Source organism: Dreissena polymorpha, chromosome 10 (genome assembly GCF_020536995.1).
Source record: "Dreissena polymorpha isolate Duluth1 chromosome 10, UMN_Dpol_1.0, whole genome shotgun sequence".
NCBI classification, from domain to species: domain Eukaryota; kingdom Metazoa; phylum Mollusca; class Bivalvia; order Myida; family Dreissenidae; genus Dreissena; species Dreissena polymorpha.
In genome coordinates this window covers 21,200,323-21,208,695 of record NC_068364.1, presented here as the reverse complement: position 1 = coordinate 21,208,695, position 8,373 = coordinate 21,200,323, and positions in this window count along the sequence as shown.

The following is an 8,373-nucleotide window of genomic DNA, read 5'->3' as shown; positions in this document are numbered from 1 at the left end:
GGTATTAAGAAAATATTTGAAGTTTGAAAGCAATAGCTTTGGTACTTTAGAAGTCAAGTAGATCTAAACACAAAATTTAAGGACATATTCAGTTACATAGACAAAAAAGGGCCATAATTCTTACACAATGCTTGATACAGTTGTCTGCTCTTGTTTATAGATTGGGGTCATGTTGGTTAAACAGTTTGCAAAATATGAAAGCAATATGTCAAGGGATATTGAAAATATTTTGAGGTGGTACGCAAACTTTTACATAGATGTATCAATAATATGCATATTCTAAATGGAAAAGGGCCATAAATTTACAAAATACTTGATACAGTTGTGTGTTATTGTTTATAGATTGGGGTCATGTTGTTAAAGAATTTTGCACAATATGAAAGCAATAGGTCAAGGGACATTGAAAATATTTGAGGTGGTACGCAAACTTTAACATAGATTTAACAATAATATGCATATTCTAAGTGAAAAAAGGGCCATTATTCATACAAAATGCTTGATACAGTTGTCTGCTCTTGTTTAAAGGTTTGGGTCATGTTGGTCAAGAAGTATGCAAAATATTAAAGCAATATGTCAATGGACATAGGAAATATTTGGGGTGGTACGCAAACTTTAACATTAATAGTATGCATATTCTAAGTGTAGTTGGTAAAAAAGTATGCAAAATATTAACCCCCTAAGCAATATGTCAAGGCACATATGAAATATTTGGGTTGGTACGCAAACTTTAACATTTGTCCGCTCACGCTCACGCCGACGCCGGGGTGAGTAGGATAGCTCCACTATATATATTTCTCATATAAAAGGCTTTATAATAATAAGCTAAAAATGGGGGTCACCAGTGAAAACGAAACATTCCCGCTTTACAATCAAGGTTACCCCCCTTTTCCAGAAACGCCATACTGAATTTGAGATTTTTATATGTGAGCATTAAGATGAGCTAAATGTTCAAAAATTATTATAAATAGATAAAAAAGAGGAAAAGCCTATACTAAACCCATAAACATATAAACATACATACATCTCATATATCATGTGTGAGATGGAACCTACTCAGTGCAGTAAGATTTGCTAACCTTGTTTGAAATTGCATGTGAAATGCGTTCTTCTATAAATAAGACTTGAAAATGTTACAGGGAAATAAGAACATTAATAATTAAGTAACAAGGCTCATATAGTCATTCAATCAAACACGTTTAAAGGAAAATAGATTTATCAATGTATCAATGACTAGTGATACTAGTGATATTAAACATTAAACTTATTATGACAAAAAACAATTACACGATTGTCATGGTAGTTCTTTAAAGAACTTCGACAGGTTGGAATAAGTGTCTCCAAAAGACGCTTGGCATTGGTGACCCTGGACTGACCGTCAAAGTTATTAATTATAAAAATGTTCTTGAGACCATCGCGTTTCAAAGATCATTTTAAGATGCATAAGGTTGAGTCCGGAGCCAGCTATAATATTTATGTTGTTGCAGCATTGAACACATGACTGTAAACAAGAACACTCAGTGACTGCAAGTTCCTAGCTTTTTTACGGGTTGAATTTGAGTCCATAATCTGTCTGGTTTCATTTTCCTCCTGCACATGTGATCAGCATACAATGTATCACTGAAATGTTGAAGTTCATATTTAACTAGTACATGCAGTTATATTCAGACAGGCTCATAAGATCATCAATAAGTTTCAGTCGAACAAAATTATGCACATTTTCGAATTGTGTATGAATAATTTTAACCATTTGTATTTATTAAATAAAAATATTTGGTCTTTTCTTATTAATTTGGCTTCAATAAGCCTTCTCAAAGTTGTTTCTATAAATTGACAACATTTTCTTCAAATTATTTAACAAAATAATTATATACAGATGTCAAATACACAAGCACTTGTATAGGAGTAAGAACTGATATTAGTGTTTCATGAGAAGTGTGAAATGATCCATTATGATATGCGTCATCGTTTTTATTTATTCAGACATTCACGACATAGCATGACATTACTAGTATTTTATATGATAAACCCATTTAAACTGGATTAATAAGTAAGTGTAAACCCCACATATCCAGTAGGGATAATACATGTATTTGGTATTAACATTTGGATGAAAAATGTATATATACATTCTTCATCCAAATGTTAATACCAAATACATGTATTATCCCTACTGGATATGAAACTGACTATTAACGTTACATTTTATTTATTACTTAAAACATTGGTTCTACATTAACAATCACATAAATCAGTGAAATATCTACTTCGTTTCCATCTTATAAGCCTGTCTGCTATAAAGGAGATAGATGAAACTTGATGAATGAACGTCCTTCCCGCATGTATTTCCATTTTCTTTCAGTTTAATTGATCATTAGAACATACAGTGTTGACAAAAAGTAATTAACCGTTCCTGGACCACCAATGTTGTTGATCATTGCTGAAAAGATAATAAATATGCAGCATTTTAATTTGAATAACCATAATACATAATTTAGGTATTCACACAAAAATTATATCATTTTCAGAACAGTAATTTTTGTATTTGGGACATAATATACTTTTTTGTTGTTTGTTTTAGGAAAACATCAATACTCGGTCATAAAATTCAAATATGCTGTCCTTGATTTCCATGCATTTACAACACAACTTTTTCCTTACATGGCACATTTTCTTTTTCAAAATGAAAGCAAATATGAGCCTGATTATGTGGTAAAAATCACTGACAGGGTGCACTTTTCCTGCAAAATCTACTTTACTCCAGTTATGAATAATGAAACTGTTATACTAGTACTTGAAAAAAAAGCAAATTCTATGTACCTTCCTGTTCCGAGCTTTGTGTTGATAGCAAAACAAGGCATTCCTTTCTTGAAAAGTTGAAGACTCTTCTTTACGTGATGGGTTTTGCCGTACGATAACCCGTTCACATGGCTACAGTCACCACACAAGCATAAATCCACTTTATCCCCTTTTACTTCTCACCAACAATATAAAATGTTGTAAGTGACACGGGTTCTAAACGTTATTCTTCACAGTGGTCAAAATTTTCAAGCGTTTGACATCGTATTTCCAGAAATCATTTTTTTCATAATTATCAACACTGCCATGCATTAGTTGACGTTTATCATTAACTCCAGTCACATTAATATGAACAATAATAACACTTTTATTAATCTTTCTCTTTCAATATAGCAAATTGCTTTTTCTTTAAACGACCAATCTGTCAGGTACAATGTCGGCCATATTTGTTGTCTTTGTATTTAGCGGATCCTACATTTAGTATTTCATAGCGTATTTAAAGAATATTCGTAGTTTTCTGCACATTCCCGGATAACGTTCGGATTGACGGATATGTACGAAAGAAGGAGATATTGCACGAAGTTCATTAGAGTGCTAATACTTTAAAAAATGTATCAGAAAAAATTCTTCTTACTGTCTCCGTAGACACTCGTATATTTTCGGCCTAGACCGTCAAGTGAGGAACTTATTCTCGCATGAATATGCAAATATAATAAAAACTATGCCGTATCCAATGCTTAAAAATTTTGCTTCAATAAAAAAAATTTACACGTTTTATGACACTGTCATGTTATATAGTGATGTTCTGTATTCACAATGCGGGTTATTGAGAACTTCTTTGCAGGGACCTATTTGTTTGTATAGGTCCCTCTTCTTTGATTGCGCACGAATGACCACCAAGTGGTAAATCGGACTTTTACGAATTCCTTCATTCGTGGTTGTTTTGGAAGCCAGCCAAGTCAGCTCAGCTCAGAAATCTGTATGAGTACTATGGCCTAGGGGCTTCGCCCCAGGCCAAAAACATTATGTATGCAATATATTCAAACAAAGCAAAGTGCACTCATAGCTAAGAGTTATGTGAATACATGCTCGTTTATTGATAATCATTAGTCGAAATCGTTAACATACTAATGCGCACGTAACGGTTAAAATCTCAGCTTTATAAGATATCAATTATACTTACTGGTATCCTTTTGCGACACTATCATGTTGCCTTGAACAAGATTGAATCATAGTATAGTTGCATTTAACCAAATAAAATACGCAAACATCCGACGTTTAAACTGCAAAATCGATCGTAATCGGTCATAAATCACACACTTTACATTACCTGGACGGAAATTACTGAAAATACTTCCGGAAACTACCGAGGCATTCTTCGGTACTGTGACGTCACTAAATGTTCCTATGTGTGGTGTTACTGCGTTAGCTTTTGCTTCTAGAGTTCTAGAGGTCCCGGATTCGATTCTCAAAGCAGCCACATTTTTATTTGATCTTTTCTTCGTAATTATCAGTATCAGAAAGTATTCAAAATATAACATTACGTTTATTTTATTAACAGATTATAATGTTGGACATTGTTTTGATTTTTTTTTATTGACTTGGTGTATACGTGTACGTAAAAGTATATGTATAATTTATAACTAATTTTACATAACCCTGCAAATTCCCATAATATGTACACCTTGAGTTGCTTTTTTGTTGCTCATGTTTAATATTGGCATTTAAGTGCCGTTTGCGTATAATTCATTTTTGGAAGAATGGTCCACCCATTTCAATTTGCATAAACATTGTCCATAATTCTTCTTTTGGAATACTTAAAGCTGTGTTTCGAACTGAATTTACTATATATATTTATGTTTTGTTTTGAACCTCTTCTGTAATTTAAACATGGTAAACAATACAACAAAATTTTATCAATTTGAGTGGCTTATTAATGCTTAATAAAACCATTTTCCAAAGTGGGCATTTAATGCTCAGTTGAGAGGTCCTGTTACTTTTTTCATGCAGATGATTTTGCTTCATCTGGTTCCATTTATTTGCATGCAAAAGGCTGAAACAGAAGAATCAACATGTGCATAAACGTTATAATTGCATTTCAAGAAAGGTTGGATTCGTATGTGTGTTTCATTTAATGTTTAGTACTGAATACTAATAAACCAATAGAAGTACACACATCGCATTTCTGTGTTTTGTTATGCAAGGAAAACACGTTTTTTTTAGAGGTAATCTTTGAATCGTTTAGGTAACATTCTGCTATTATTTGTAATTGAAATATTAATCAATAACTTGGTTCGCTACTTTAATTAAATTTTGAAAGGCTTCCAGTTACATTTGTGTTACAACTGGAATTGTGAATCGATCCTTCGTATGGTAATTTGTATTTTGTATTAACTCGGTGTCAATTATGGTTAACCGTTGTATAATATTTTAGTCGCTTTAAGATATACGATTAGTGGAATTTCAATATTTCTATTCAAGTTCCGACGCGAGCAATTTACCTTATTATGTTATGTTTTTATGTGTTGTACTTAAAGCGATCATAATGTGTGTTGCTGTTTCTATTAAAAATACTATAAAATGTGAGCATTTGAGTATTGTAATTCATAAGAGACAAAACACAATCATTTAAATTATATGGATGAATCAAGAAGTGCTTTTCTACAATCAAGTCAATACAAACATAAACCAATGATGTGTTTATTTTATTACAATAATAATACACAACTTACAAAGACTTACACTATGTACTTTGACCAATAAATGTTCAATACAGTATATTATAATATGATTTTTGCAACTCTAATTATAGAGCTTTTACAATTAAGAACATCATCATCATCATCATCATCATCATCACCATCATCATCATCATCATCATCATTATCACCATCATCATCATCAGCAGCAGCAGCAGCAGCAGCAGCAGAAGCAGAGCAGCAGCATCATCATCATCATCATCATCATCATCAGCAGCAGCAGCAGCAGCAGCAGCAGCAGCAGCATCCCATTTTTTGTTGTGGGAAATTATTTACGACAACAGAAATCCTCCATCACTCTGATCTGTGGTGTCCTGCTGAGAGTTAAATATACATGTGAACGAATGTCCACTATATTGTCAATCCAGTTTTTCTTCTGATGACCTCCACTTCGACCTCTCTCTAGCGTACCGTGGAGAACAGTCTTAAACAGACAGTTGTGACTTATGACGTGTCAAAATCTGTCCAGATTGTGTCATTTGATGGTCGCCAGTAGATGCTCCAATGAGCCAAGAAGTGCTGCAGTCATGATCCGGACGTACTCGTTTGTCGTATGCTCCGTGTAGGAGATGCGTAGCAGTCTTCGTAGACATTTATATTCAAATGCATGCATCCTGCGTTAGGTGTTCGCGCGAGGCGTCAATGTGTAGCAGCCGTACAGAAGGATGGATAATTCGAGGGACGTGTAGAGCCTGTACTTGGTGGGGACTGCTTGTCCAATACCTACGCAGTGTAATAATCGCTTCGGTCGCAATTGTCATTTGTATAAGTAATTGAGCGGCACTCGTACCATCTTTAAGTTTCTCCAAAGTATTTGAAGCTGATAACTTCTTCTAACAATGCTGATGTTTTACTGCTACTACTACTTCTACAACAACAACAACAACAACTACTACAACAACAACTATTACTACTACTACTACTACTACTTCTACTACTACTACTACTACTACTACTACTACTACTACTACTACTACTACTACTACTACTACTACTACTACTACTACTACTACTACTACTACTACTTCTTCTACTACTACTACTTCTACTACTACTACTACAACTACTACTACTACTACTACTACTACTACTACTACTACTACTACTACTACTACTACTACTACTACTACTACTACTACTACTACTATTACTACTCCTTTCGAAAAAAATGTGTTTTGCAACATACACACTAGTGTGGTGAGTAAATTGGCTCAGGAATTTTTTACTAGAGACAATTGAAAGACATCATATGGTTTATTTCTTATCAAAGACAACAAGTTTTGGATAAGTGTTTAGCCACATTTATTGCAATAAATTGCTGCAGCAACGACTGTTTTTATTGTTAATTCACAAGCAGCTTCTAATATTAAATTTCATGTGAGCAGTAAGAGAGAATTCGATTGTTTTTTTTTTAATAAAACAAATCCGTCAGTAAGAAATTAAAAAGATTTCATTTGAAAAAAACAACAACGAATCTTTGTCAATGTAACGTCATGGTATGTATATTTTTAATAAAACTATATGATATATACATATTAATAAGTCCAATTGCTTTTGTTATAGCACCCAGTTGTTGCTTCCCTCGGATCTATTTGCCCGCAAAACAGAAGTCCATTTCTTTGTCATTTTATTAATGTGGAAAATGTTTACATCTACTTTTGACGTGTTATTGTATATGGTTTTAATATTGACAGATAAAGATGCGCATCAGGATACTCTTTTCATGGAAATCAAAAATTATTTTCATTATTTCATTTATCAAGTTTCGAGACACACAATACAATTGTGTTTCGCAGCAGTCTGGCACAATAAAGTGAATGCTGGACCCTGCAGATGATCAAATCTTGTCGCTCTATTTACAGTTATACACCATTTCAAGGTACTTTAAAGTGTCCTCACATGGGTCGGTTTAGAAAGATATTTAAGGGTTGCAGCTCTGTTTGCTTTTGCACAGGGAAGAGATTTTGGGTAAAACCGAGTGAAAACAGTTTCGGTTTAGGAGATTGTCATCCCTGCAAATTGAATCATCATTCTCCCGCCCAAAGTTCGCCAATTGAAAATCGATCTTCAACGGAGCTGGACACGAAATGTAAAGCTCTGAAAAATTCACAAATCTGTTTTTTGTTTTCAAATATTAATACAACAGGACAAACCCATGTATGCCTAGTGGACTCTCCCATCGTTCTAAATTGGATCAATTTATTTTCAAAATAAGGGATGTCTGGTATATTTATTTCTATTTTCAGAATATTTATTACAGAAATTCCTTTAAGCAAACAGCGCAGACCCTGACGAGACGCTGCATCATGCGGCGTCTCATCTTGGTCTACGCTGTTTACCATGGCCTTTTTTCTAGACGCTAGGCATAAATGGGTTAACATACTTGCTGCAAAAGTACGATAGAAAGTAAAAACAATGACACTTTGGGAAACACATATAAATAAGCCCACTCATTCCTCTGGAATACATGACTTAGCAAATGCACTTAATAAAGCATCATTGAACGAAATAGTAATAATATAAACGATTTTTGGGGTAAATTCTATTTAGAGATAGCCCTTTTATTAAGAATCGTGTTTTTGGATGAAGACAAATAAATATTATTTAAGACCTCTTCTTCCCAAATCGATTATTAACTCTAATTAAAAATAATATTATATATTTCGAAATGTACGTGTATAGGTAAAATACTTGGTAAAACCCACATGTGTTGGAGAATTTTGTTCACATAATATTCGATTGGAAGTGTATGGTAGACACACATGTGAATAGGAAGAACGGCGCAGATACATGTATGTTTTAAGAGCGCAAATACAAT